Genomic DNA, 14,225 nt, shown 5'->3' with positions numbered 1-14,225 from the left:
TCAGCATCACTAAAAAGAAACATTAAAAAATAAGGATTGTCATGTCTTAAATGCAGTAATCATATCAGCTCTTGGAGGAAAGCCAGTTGGAAAAAGAAATAAAGAATGAAGATACTGCTGTGCTAGGATATAAATGAATAAATAAAGTACTATGCACACTGTATATTGACTATTTTCTTTCATAGTTGGCAAAGAAATGCTCATTTAATACATAAATAATAAAGTATGCTGACTTGAGAAATATTAAGATTCAGAAACATTTGTGACTAGAAGATGTACCCAGCTTTGTCTTGTATTAAACATAATGTTAAATTCCTTTCAAAATGGTAAGTAAAAAAAAAACAAAAAAAACAAAAGAAACTGAGACATGTGCATGCAAGTATTATGTTTTTTTCTAAACAGTTCATTTCTTATAAGTAAAATAAAAAAAAACCCTCAAGCTGAGATTGAAACCAAAACCTAAAGTTAGCAAGTCAAGTATGATAACCATTAGACCAGTTTGCCACTATATTATTCAAAGAGTGTTTCCAAACCTTGTGAAACAGTTGACAAACAAATAAAAATCCAATGATCCCCCAAGTACCAATTATTCAATTTTGACTCCTTAGCAACCCTTTTTCCGGATGAAAACCAATTAAAACGTTTTCCACATGTCTGTATATCCTATATACCAAATTTCAAGTCCGTAAATCAAAAATTTGTTGAGTATATAGGTTGAGAAGTGTCCCCACTCACATAGATATATAGATAATAGATTGGCATAGTGATGTTCATTCTTATTCATCGTGTCCCAAGATTGTAAATATGGGAATAACCTCTAGGTGCATAGGTTAGGTGTTAGGATTAGGCTGCAAATATATAAATAAAGGTTGGGCAAATATATAAATAAATGTTGGGATAATTAATTGGAATTAGAAATTGGAAAAACTGGAATTTAGGGGGTAATGAAATCAATATCTGAATCAGAAAATGTTTTCCTGTTTTCCAAGACCAAAAATAATTCCTTTGTTTTATTTTTTTTAACTACTTTTTCACTTTTAGTATTATTGATAAATATTTATTGATTTTAATCAACAAGTCAAATTTAAAATCTATAGGTTAACCCCCCCCCCACACACACACAAATGCATTTTTATTAATGTTGGGACGATTAATCAGAAGTGGAATTGGGACTTTTGGAGCATCGGAATTGGAAAAATAACAGCCTAATTTCCGATTCCAAAAGTGATTCTTTTAATTTTTTTTGTTTATTGTTTAAAATTTAATTTTTAATTGCTGATACTAATGATACACCAATAGCATTAAGAAAAACAAAAACATTATAGATCATAATAATAATTTAGGTGAAAAATGGCACCGAAAAGGAGATATTTTATTTTTAAATGCATAAGAAATGGAATGAATAGAAGATAGGGAGATGGCATAAGTTAAAATATGGATGAAAATCTCATATTGAGTTTATCAAGTTCTTAGATATCTATAATATAAATCTCACCTGTCTGTTTAAATGTATGTATGTATGTATGCATGTCTCACAAAATCTTTCGACAGAGGCGACGGATTTTCATGAGATCGGTATCCTTGTGAAGCTCAACCTTTCGGATGACAAATATCGAAAAATTGGCCAAAAACATTAATTCCTTCACTCTAAACTGGGCAGTTTTCTACAAGGAAAGCAATGAGGTTTGATCAATGCAGAGGAAACCCCTTATATCAGACAATTGCTATTCATTTGGACACTCCCCTTTAAATGGGGGAGCTGGCTTTCTCCCAACATGCTGGAGTGCAGTCAGTTAATTTCATTCTCGTATTGCGTGATGTTTGACCTCATTAACTTAACGCACCTGTCATTTAACTTTTTAATCGTTAAATTAAAACACTTTTCAGTTTCTCTTCCGTTGTGGCCGAGCAGTAAGACATCAGTTTTTTTCCCTTGCTTTTCCACCTTTGCCTCAAGACTTCTGGTTCGAGCCTACATTTCTACCAAAACTTTTTTTTTTCTTTTACACCTCCAAAACACCTGGGCAACACCGGGTGCCCATGCTAGTAATATATAAAGGGAAAACATTAAAAATTTATCGAATTGAAAATAAAAATATATTTACATTTAAAATAGGTAAGGCTAAAAGTTTTTTTGTTTTTTAAATTGATAGACTTCTTCTGTTGCTTCAGAAACATCATATACACTGGTATCGAAAGGATTGATTATAAAAAGGAAAATAACGTCTTATTTGAACAGTAAGAATTTTCAAATCCTCTTGTATCAAGCTATATAAATCATCGATGTTAATTCAAGTTGTCGATTCTTCAATAAATTGGGCAAGTATTGCATGATTTCTTTTGGTTGATTCTGGTGATCCAGATTTCCAATTTTCATTTTAAAAGACAATATATTTTCAAACAAAGATGTTATCATATTTTCCTTACTCTAATCCTGTATTAATACTATTAAATACCTCAAAAATGTCAACTAGATATGCCAATTTGTACAACGTAAATTCACCTGCAAACAATGAGTTATATTCACTTGCATTTTGAGAAGGGAGAAATATTTGCAGCTTTTGTCTAAATTCAAAAAAAATCTCTCCAACGCCTTTCCTTTCGAAAGCCACCATATCTCTGCGGTTCATGTGTTGAAGCTAAATCTTCACATAAAATCTTTGGAGAGCTGTGTTGCAAGTGGCCTTGATTTAACATTTACTGTTTTAATTTTTTTTTAGTCATACGGCACAATCATGTTGACATATCTGTTTCTGCCAGATCATCAAAGTTAAGCAACAACGAGCCTGGCCAGTACCAGATGAGTAACCTTTTGGAAAGGCTAGGCGCTGTATGTACCATGCCAAGTCATAAAAAATTTCTAGCTTAATATCTGAAGGTGCATTAATTCACTGGGAGAGATACATTCCTACTCTTAGCTAAGACACGCATCTAGGAGACGGTAACTGATGACATCGACACCAGGATGTTGGATGGCTATGGAGAAGGAGGATGAATCTCTAGCAGATTAACAGTTCTATGGTATTAAGAGTTACATTATTCAGCTGCAGCTATGTGGATGATAAAAGGACACCAGATAGGTGCAAACAGGTGAGTCAGATGCCACTGCGCTGGGGAAGGTAATGGCAACCCACCCCATGTATTCTGCAAAGGACAAATTATGTGATGTCTTCAGAGGAATCAGACCAACAATGAACCAAAGCTTATGGAGAACACTAACCATGATTTCATCAAAAGCATGGAAAATGCCACAACACAAGAAGAAGACTGTTTTAATCACTCAATGAAGCACTTCTTTAAATAGTTCAGCTCACGTTTTCGTAGCTAATACATGTCGATAAATCATGCAGTAAATCCCAATTAGATCATCCTCAGTGCTCTAGTCGACTAACATAAGTCTTAATACCACAGAACTGTTTATCTGTTAGAGATTCATCATCCTCCATGTCCATCCAACATCATGCTGCCAACGTCATCAGAGTTACCTTCTCCTAGATACATATATTAACCGAGACTGTCAGGTAGACTGAAATACAAGACTTGAGATCGATATGAATGTGAGGAAGGTCGGTGTATAAGTCGGTAGATTACAGGTGCAACGAGACAGACAAGATATTACAGATATATATAGATGTGCTTATGTAAGGATGCACAACTGTGTACACAGACTCATGTGGTTGAGTGGGCATCGTGCGAATATGTATGTACGTATATGTATGGATGTGGATATATATAATTATTTCCACAGCCCAAAGAACACCATAGTTCACAAGAACCACGCCAGCCAACGAACCGGAAGTCTAAGACTCGAGTTTCGCCCTCATTTGGGCTCATCAGTATGTCTGACTGATGAGCCCAAATGAGGGCAAAACTCGAGTCTTAGACTTCCGATTCGTTGGCTGGTGTGGTTCTTGTGGGCTACGGCGTTCTTTGGGCTGTGGAAATAATTATATATAATCTCTCACATTCTGAAAATTATATATATATATATATATATATATGAGTGTATTTGCATAATCAAGTATGAGATGATTAGCTATATAAGATTCTAACTAAATATTTTATCTTCCCAGACTTCGGGCTGTCTCTAGCTACTTGATAGACTGAATTATGTAGGTTTTCATAACAAAACGTAAAACTATAAGACTAAATTTTGTAGGGTTTCTTAACCAAATGTAGAACTATAAGATGTAGATTCGAATCTATGGGTTACAAAATGGACTGGAATATGTACAAAGAGAGACAGACAAGATTTCTTTTTTTTATATATGCCATCTTAGATACATTGTATTCGGAGGCGCATATATATAATAATTACGTCCAATTGGGTACGGTAAATCATAGATGCTTAGACATGTGTTTTTGTTTATATACATCTACATGTATTTGCATTTATGTGTATGTTTTTACCTATTTATATAAGCTTTTACATATATGGTATGTTTATATAGGGGTGCATGCAGCTATAGGCTTGTATTTATGTGGGCATGTAGGTAGAGATATTTACAACAAAAAGAGGTGTAGAGAGATCATGTTGAAACGTATGTGTAGGGATAGAGACATATATGATGGGAGTGTAAATATATGGATATATGCATATGTGGGTGTGTGAGTGCAGGTATGCATGTACACACACACACACACACACACAGGTGTATGTGTGCGTGTATTACAGATTTCAGATTTACATTGGTGCTGTCGGTTTGAATTTTAATATATATATATATTAGCGATGGGACGATTCCTATATTTTTCCCCCCGATTCCGATACAATTACTGATTCTTTATAAATCTCTAATTATTTATCTATAAAATTGTTATTTTCCCTGATTTTCATCAAAACACGTTAAATATGCAGTCATTTTCCTAAACGTCAAAATACACTCGTGGAGGATGATCTATCGATTTTAGCTTTATTGGTATTTTAAAATTAATAAATATTTATTGTTTTATGATTATTACCAGCAATGGAAAATTTTACTTTAAACAAAATCAAATAAAAAAAAGACAATTAAAAGAATCGTTTTGGCATCGAAAAATAGGCATCAATTTTTCTGATTCCGATAACCTCAAATCTCCCGATTTTTTCCGATTCTGATTCATCATCCCAACACACACACACATATATATATGTATATACACATATATATATGTGTATATGCATATATACACACACACACACACACACATATATATATATATATATATATATATAGTAATTTATAAAATATATATGGCGACTAAGCTACACTGAATATTCTGCATTTCATCCACTGTAGGATTCGTCAGGCTTATGCGCATAAGCCTGACGAATCCTACAGTGGATGAAACGCAGAATATTCAGTGTAGCTTAGTCGCCATATATATTTTATAAATTACTAACTAGCTCTACCTACGTATTGAGCACTTTTGAAGTAAATACTTAAAGTTTACGCATAAATCTATACTTTCGTATATTAAATTTATGTGAGTAAATGAAGTAGTTATATATATATATATAGGTAAGTATAGGAATATATGCATGTGTGGGTGCGTGAGGGCAGGTGTGTACATACATAATTGCATGCATAGGTGTGTGTGTGTGTGTGTGTGTATTTACAAAGGCATGTTTGTGTATTTGGGGAAAAGGAGAAATCTAAACAAGAAAGGGATAATATCTTAAAAGAGGGCTGACCACACAAAGTCTGACCATTCATAGCCAGTTGTTAGAACTTCAGGTCACACTGGAGACATCTGTTGCAAAATAAAATAAAGGTTACAGAGATTTACAAGCAAATGGGTTGAAATCGTTAGAACAGTAAAGACACTAGACAAGATGGAGGATAGTATGGTGACAGGAAACTCTAAGAAGCTTTTTTACCTTTTTTCTTCATTTTTTCCTCTTCTCTCCCTTTAATCAACTTGTACTCCTCGTTTTGTTCCTCCTTATTCCACCCCATTTTCTCTCCTTTATTTACCAACTTTTCTTGGTTCTGAATTTATGCTTTGTGTAAATCAGATGCTAATCTGAATAGCTCAAGTCATTTGAAAAGGCCCAATTTATGAGATTTGGTTAAGTTTGTGCAGTATTTTTTTCTTTTAGAAAGAAAGAGAGAGAGAGAGAGAGCGAGAGATTAATTATTCCATGAATGTTCACATATAATTTAATAATTGAATTAAAAAATCACATTATATAGAGAGATATTAATTATTACTTAACGCATACATACATATATTATAAACTAAGATGATATATATGTAAATGTTTTTAATATTTACTTCAACAGTGCTCAATACTTCAGTCGAGCTTAATAGTATAAAAATATATCTCTGGCAAGTAAGCTACAGAGAGGTATCCATGTTCCATTTTTGCAGGAAATCATAATTTAGCCTGATGATTTCTTGTGGGGAATGAAAACTGGATGATCCTGTGTAGCTTACTTGCTATAGACATATTTTCATACTATATATCTATTATATAAAAATCATTTGGTGTGTATTTATGAGTTCCTTCCTCATAGGTTCTGAAGCAGCTGAGCCTATCTTTTGCAAATTTCACACAAATTCATATTTCTGGCAGTGTTGTTAAATATGTTTTGTACAGAAATTTATTCGATAGGTATCGAAAAACAAAAAAAAAAATCCGATCTTAAACATGGTATTTCTTCTCTTATAGCTAAAAAAGAATTTTTACAGGGGAATATTTTACATTACATCGGAGTAAACTTGGCTGGTATAACATAAAATATTCCCCCGTGAAAATTCGCCTTTTTTGTCTATACGAGAAGACTATTTTTAAGATTGTCAAGCCCAAATAGCAGCTGAGGTGATATTGTAAACAAGCACAGACAGAATTTGATGAATTACATTATCATTTAAAAATTTTTTTTTGCGAATTAGTCCACTGGGCAAATTATTTCTCGTAATATATAATAATCAATAGAGGATTGATTCTATAATAATATATACACAATCTGCATAAATTAAAATATCATGTTTAAGCGTATTGAACAACTGGGCAATATTGGGCATCCAGCTAGTATATATATATATATATATATATATATATATATATATATATATATATAATAAAACATTTAGAGAACAATTTTGTTTCTACTGGTGAGAATGAATAAAAAGAATTAATTCCTGTTTCAGAGACTTTTTTCCAAGAAATTTAGTGGAACTTCCTTCCTGGTGATTGTGTCCCCTCTACTTATAACTTTGGTCTTTTCAAGACGAAGATTAATAGGTATCATCTGTCTTTACATTAGTCATGTTTGGTTCTTTCTTTTTTTTTTTTTAGCTTCTTACATCAAGCGGCTTTAGGCCTTGCTTGGAGCACCTTCTCAAGAAAGTACCTCAATCCTGACACAATCCTTCACCTGTACAAGAGCGAAATATGTATGAAGGTGGAATACTGCTGCCAAATCTGGGAAGAAGTACCTTTTCCTGCCTTGACAGCGTACAAAAACCTTTAAAAGGACACTTTTTTCCACTCTATTTCCTCTTTCTCACAGAAGAGACATTGCAAGTCTATCCCTGCTCTATCATTATTTTCATGGCAGATGCTCGATTGAGCTTCTAACTGTGGTACCTCCCTGTAAAACTTTTGCAACAAACACTCATCTAGCTACAACCACTATCAACAATTTCCCAATAGCATTGATGTTTTTAAAAGTAAGATTAATATGCATCTCCTGTCATTGTGTTAATCACACTTTGTTCTCTTTAACTTCTTATTACACCAAGTGGCTTCATGCCTTGTCTGAAGCAATTTCTAGATGACAAAAAAAAAAAAATAATGAATAATGAAATAGTTTTCTGTGCATGACTATTTATGTGTGTGTATGTTTGCCTGATGCTTAAATAATTAAACTTTACCCAAGGTCCATCCCTTACCAATTGTCACAGTATTGTTTCATCGGCCACCTGATACTCATTAACCCTTATCCTCAAGTGGTCTTTGGGCCTTGATAAGAACTGACACTGTCCCTTTCTCTCTGTAGTAAAAAAAAAAATTTCTAGATGATGAAACAAAAACAATGAAACAGCTGTCTGTGTATGATTGTGTGTGTGTGTGTGTGTGTGTGTGTGTGTGTGTGTGTGTGTGCGCGTTCGATGCTTTAGAAAATATGTCCAAAGCTGCAGGTGGCATTCAAGATATGGAGATGCAAATTGAAGATTTCCTTCAAGTGTTGTACAAGTTGGCTTTGTTACAGCAAGACTTCCTGAGGGAGAAGAAAAAAAAAAAAAAAGAACACTTTGCAATCTCATAGGACAGATATCTAATAAAGGCAAGCCTCAGATATGCAGGCGTCGTTGTCACTTCCATTCGCTCTTATTTCCAGGTAATTTAATCAATCTAATATACAAGAAAGAAAACACTTTTGACCCATTTACACTAATACGGTTTGTACAGCGGTACATAACATATTTCCTTTCACTTTGGTCAAATTATGTTAACAATAGCAAGCAATATAAGCACGCCTCTTTGGTGCTTATTACAAAAATGGGTGCAGAGAAATTTATTCAATTTCTGTAGCTATTTTCTAAGGAGCTGACAAACCAATAATGATATTTCACAACTTGAGTGTATACTGTCTTTTTATACACTTAAGACAAGTAATTATTGGGAAGATAAGCTAATTAGCAAATGTGTAGTTTAGCAACATAAATCATTTGACAGACAAAAAACTAAAACTATTTATTTTATATAAAACACATTATTAGACCCTAAGGCTGAAAAAAAACCTGAAAAAATTTCATTCTTATTTTTTTCAACATTTATTAGATTAAATGTACAACAATCGAATCTGCCATATTGTTTTCTTAAAATTTGGCCTTTGACAGGTGTAACAGATTGGCCTTTTTATGGACAAATTTGGCCTTTTTTAATGCTCTTTCATGACAAAAATGGCGGCCAAAACAGTTCGAAGAGCTAAAAAAAAAAAAAAAAAAAAAAAAAGGTTGAATTTGGCCCCAAAAAGGCCAATCTGTCAAACCTTAGAAAGGCTAAATTTTAAAAGCAATTTGGCAGCCTCGATTGTTGTACTAATAACTGAAAAATTAGTTAAATTATGAAAAAGTAAAAAAAAAAATTTCTGGTTTTATTTCAGCCTTTGGATCTAATAATGTGTTTCATATAAAAATAGATAGTTTTTATAACTTTTTGTCTGTCAAATAATTTATGCCGCTAACTACACATTTGCCAGCCAATTACTATATTAGATATAAAGCTGTCTTTCATTAAGTCATTCATAATTACTAGTGGTGAGATGATTAAACATTAAATCAGAAAAATTGGAATGTTTGGGGTTATCAGATTTTGGAAAAAATTTTACGTATTTCCAACTCTAAAAATAATTCTTTTAATTTTTTTTTTTTTTTATGTTTTTGTTTAAAATTTTAATTTTCTATTGCTGGTACTATTAATAAAAATGATAAAGATTTATTGATTTTGAATTACCAGTAAAACTAAAATTCATAGATCATTATAACGAATTTAAGTAAAAATAGTAAAAAAACAAAAAAGGTTAGGCAAAAATAACATAGGTAAAAAAAAAATAACAATTGTGTTATTAAAAGTGCAAATAAAAACTAATGTTATTTTTATCTGCATCATTTTTAAAAATTTTATTGTATACTTTTCAATAATGTCCTTTTCTTATATATTTTATTTCAATAAATCACTTCAAAATACTGAATAACAAAAATCAAGTGAAGGTACAAGTTTATCTCGTCACCAGTTTCGGTAGCGCCATGCAGAAAATTTAAAGATGTTAGCTGACTATAACCAAACAATTTATTTTTAAAATATTATATTTATGACAAAAAAAAAAAGAAAAAGAAAAAAGTTTCCGTAAATAAACACATTTCAATAAAAATAACCAGTTTTCCATTATTCTTATGGACTGACCTACATTTTTTTTGTCAGTCGGGGAGGGCGGGCATCAAATTATGGATACACTGTCCAGTGCAAACAACTTTCTAGACAGGAAGTTAATTGTGTTGGTAAATTTAAAAAAATTTTTTTATTACATTTTCACCCCAAACAAGGCACAGTGCCACTTTGGTGTAAGGGGCTACTATCAGGGGCAACAACTACTGGGGCGCCATGTAGGGATTTGGGCAGCAAGATGTCTGTTCATGTTGCACTTGAACTTCTGCACGTCAGTACAGTTGGGGAAGCAGGGACCTGGAATGGAATTCCAAAGTCTAGCGGTTCTGGGGAAGAAACTACTGGAATAGAAAGATCTTTTACATCTAGGTATCTCTACAGTGTGGGGGTGGGATTTTGCAGCCTGTCGGGTCTGTCGAGGGTGTTCACGTCGTGGGGGCACAAGTGATATACGATTACACCTCAATTAGTTTTGGTGCTGCATAAAGTTGTAAGCACTTCAGTAGAAAACCTGTGCCTCATTGCATAAGCAATGGTACATCTTAACTTTGTATTTAATGCCCTTAACTGATTGTGATTGGAAATAGATATATTTCATCGCATTTACCCTTCATTACTAAACATATGTTGATGCTACTTCTCTCCTTAATGAGATGTATAGATTGTCAGTTGAATGATGAAAAGTATTGAGAGAATTCAAAATAATGAATGCCAAACTTTTACAAAAAAAAAAAAAAAAGCACTCTTCTAGCTACAACCACTATCAACAATTTCTCCTACTCTATCTGTGCCTAAACCTAAATGCAGATCCTATGAATAAGGCTTCTTTCCTAGAACTGTCTGCCTGTGGAACTCTATTCCGTTGGTCTGCTTTCCAGCTGACTACAATATGGTTGTCTTCAAGTGCAATGTAAATAAGTTTTTGTTGAGCTGTCCCTTTTAAATCTAATCATACCCAATTTCCATCACTAACTATTACTATGCTGTTGTCCTGGTGACCATCGTATACTTATTAACCCTTTGGGTCTTGTAAAAAAAAAATAAAAAAATAAAACTGAATTACATATGTGAGTAAAAAATAGTGTGGCATTGTGTGTATGCATGACAAGTGTTTATTGACATTGCTTTTGAAGATGAGCATGTTGTAATTCACAGAAAAACAATCCCATGGCAGTGTGCTCCACACACTGGAAATTCTCTGTTGATAGAAATTGTGTTTGGCGTTAAGTACACAGAAAAAGAAAAATCGAATTGTCGGGCATGCTCAGCCTCAATTTGAGATGAGGTCAACTCAACAGGTGGAGCTGGCTCAATCGATCCACAGTGATAGCTGAATCAAATACAAATAAGTACATGGAAAAAAAGGAAATAGATGAGTTCTTGCTGTAAACGTCTTACAAGGAGGAACCAGAGATTGCAGCTCAGTCAAGCACCTTCCATGAAAATAATGATAAAACACAAAGAGACTAGCAATGTCTATTCTGTGAGAAAGAGAACAGAAGAAATCATCCTCCACTAAAATTGATTCTGATCTTTATTAAGCCAAGAAAGAGTGCTCCAAGTAGCACTTATTGTGGGGAGGAAGGAGGGTTAACACTTATCAAGGTCGAAAGACCACTCGAGGATGAGGGTTAATTAGTGTCAGATAGCTAGCGAGACAACAGTAATCGGTAATGGTGGAACTTGAGCGAGGTTTAATTCTTTAAAAGGATGGCTCAACAAGAACTTTTTTACATTAGACTTAAAAATGACCATGTTATAGTCAGCTGAGAAGCAGCCTCACAATATTTTGTTCCACAGACAGGCAGTTCTAGGGAAGAAACTTTGCTCATGGAATTTTTGTTTAGTTTTTGGCACAGATTGAGAGAAAGGGAAAGTGTTGACAGTGGTTGCAGCTAGATGAGTATTTGTTGGAAAGGTTTAGTTCTGTATAAAAAGATCCAAGAGATATGCAGTCCATACAATATGAAGACAATATTCAGAATACGTGCAACTTGAAAAAAAAAAAAAAAAAAAAAAAAAAAAAAAAAAGAAGGAAATTAAAAGAAAGGGTTCTTTTCTAACTGAAACCTAATAAAACAATGTGATGCAAACACATATTTATCCTATCTTGCAAAGTTATAGCAAAGAGAGCGAAAGAGAAAACAATAATTAGGAGTGATGGTATAACAAGGCACAGTATAGTGGTAGCAGCAGCAGCAGCAGTATCCAAATAACCAAACTGGCTGCATACTGTGATAGCAGAGATAAAAAAAAAAAAACACGTGTTCAGAAAATAAAGATTCGAAAGGTATTCAAGAGAGCGGAAGTACACGTGTTGCACACGTGACCCGCGAGCGACAGGAAAAGACAGGTCCTGGACATAGTCAGACAAGGACAGAGTGCCACATATTTGATATGGCAGAGTTTTGTTAAGCACATTGGAGTACAGGAGGACTTTTGAACTGGAGACAAGGCGTTGTTCTAGAAGTACCCGTAAATAAATGTCATTTCAATTGAAAAAGGAAGCTCAATAAATAAATCACCCTTCATTTGGTGAGTCTCTGAATTTTCTTGAGTGCACTTCCTTTTATAGCATACTTCAGAAAAATAAATAAAGAGGACAAAAGTCTGATGAACAAGGAGACAACTTTACAGCTAGAGACAAAAAAAAGTCAGTTTAAAATATTAAATTTTGTATTTCATTTGATTAAATAAAGCATATCCAATTGTCCTACACGTCTAGATGAATTTTATTTATGTACTAGCCTGGGTACCCAGCGTTGCCTGGGTGTTTGGAGGTGTGTGTTGAGCAAAAAAAAAATAAATAAATAAATAAAAAAGTGGTAGTAAGCAGGCAGGCTCGAACCTGTACCTTGAAGGAGGAAAAGAATGTGAAAAAAAAAAAAAAAAAAAAAATCTGATGTCTTTGCCATTGCGTCCATCACTAAACCAGAAGTGACACAGGTTTAAATTAAGGCTAGTCAGTCGAAAAGAGGGAATGACTTTTGAAAATATCAGTGAAAAAAAGCGACCCCTCCTTGTAGAAAAGTGCCCAGTTGAGGGTGAAGGAATTAATGTTTTTAGCAAATTTTTCAATATTTGTCGTCCGAAGGGTCGGGCTTCAAGACGACACCAATCTCGTGAAAATCCGTCACCTCTGTCGAAGTTTTAGGCAGACATACAAACATACATACATACATTTAAACAGACAGGTGAGATTTATATTATAGATGACAAATGAAAGCACAACAAATGAATGACAAGAAATGATGACTGCCCATGCTGATTCTCTACTGTATGATATTTAGGCACGTCATTCAAGCAATGTGAAAGTCTTATGTAAAAAAACACGACTCAATTTTAATTTAGACAAATTCGCATAATGTTTTTTTTTTTGTTTTATAAAAATAAATAAATTTTTTTTTTCACACTGATGAGCCATGATTTGTGGGAAATAATTTGTTAATAGATTAACTTTTCATTGTTATTTTTTTGTAAACATTTACTATAAATTAAAAAAACAAACTTATAAAAACGAAAGTAAAAAAGAAACATTTATGATTTTAAAAAAGTTAAAAATGTATTCCTTTAAACTTAAAAGAAACATTTTTTTTGTTTTATTTTTGACTCCTATTTAAAAAAAACAAACAAAAAAAAACTTGTTTATTTCTTTTAGGAACATCTTTAGTGAACATAAAAACAAACAAAAAAAGTCATCCGTTAATTTGTCTGAGTCTAAATATCATACAAATAGAGAATCAATCAGCAGGAGCCATTTGCTGTGCCTTAATAGTAAAACAATGTCCAGATATGTACAGGGACTTAGTATTTCTCATTAACTCATTGACTCATATTTTAATATTATCCCTAATATCCTATAAATAAATAAAACAAAAAATAATTAACAAAAATCTTTATTTTTTTTTCAAAGATTTTTACCCCCCCCCTCCCAAAAAAAACACAGCAGGTCTCATTTATTATGCCTTACTTTGTCTTACTTTAATTTGTCATGTCTAAATATTACAAGAATAAAGAATCAGCAGCAGCAGTTGTCACGTTTTGTCATACATTAATTTGCCATATATATGTTAGATATTGGCCGGGCAATGCAGATAAAATTATTTATGTTAAGATGTTTTAATAGGAAAGAATGTTAGAAAACAAACAATAATTTAAAAATAGGTTGACCTCTAATCTGATATAGTCGTACGTAGAGGTCATGTAGAGCCGGAAAAATACATGTATCTTTTGAGCAGTCAAGAATCGGAAGTGAGAGAGAGCAGACGGAGTTGGAGTTGAGGGAGAGAGAGAAAGACAGTCCATGAACAGTGATGGTTCTCAGTAGAGGGGATCAGAATGTGTC

This window comes from Euprymna scolopes, chromosome 5, assembly GCF_053919585.1.
Source record: "Euprymna scolopes isolate OS-2025 chromosome 5, ASM5391958v1, whole genome shotgun sequence".
Classification (NCBI taxonomy): Eukaryota; Metazoa; Mollusca; class Cephalopoda; order Sepiida; family Sepiolidae; genus Euprymna; species Euprymna scolopes.
The sequence above is the reverse complement of the archived record's forward strand: the minus strand, read 5'-3'. Positions refer to the sequence as shown.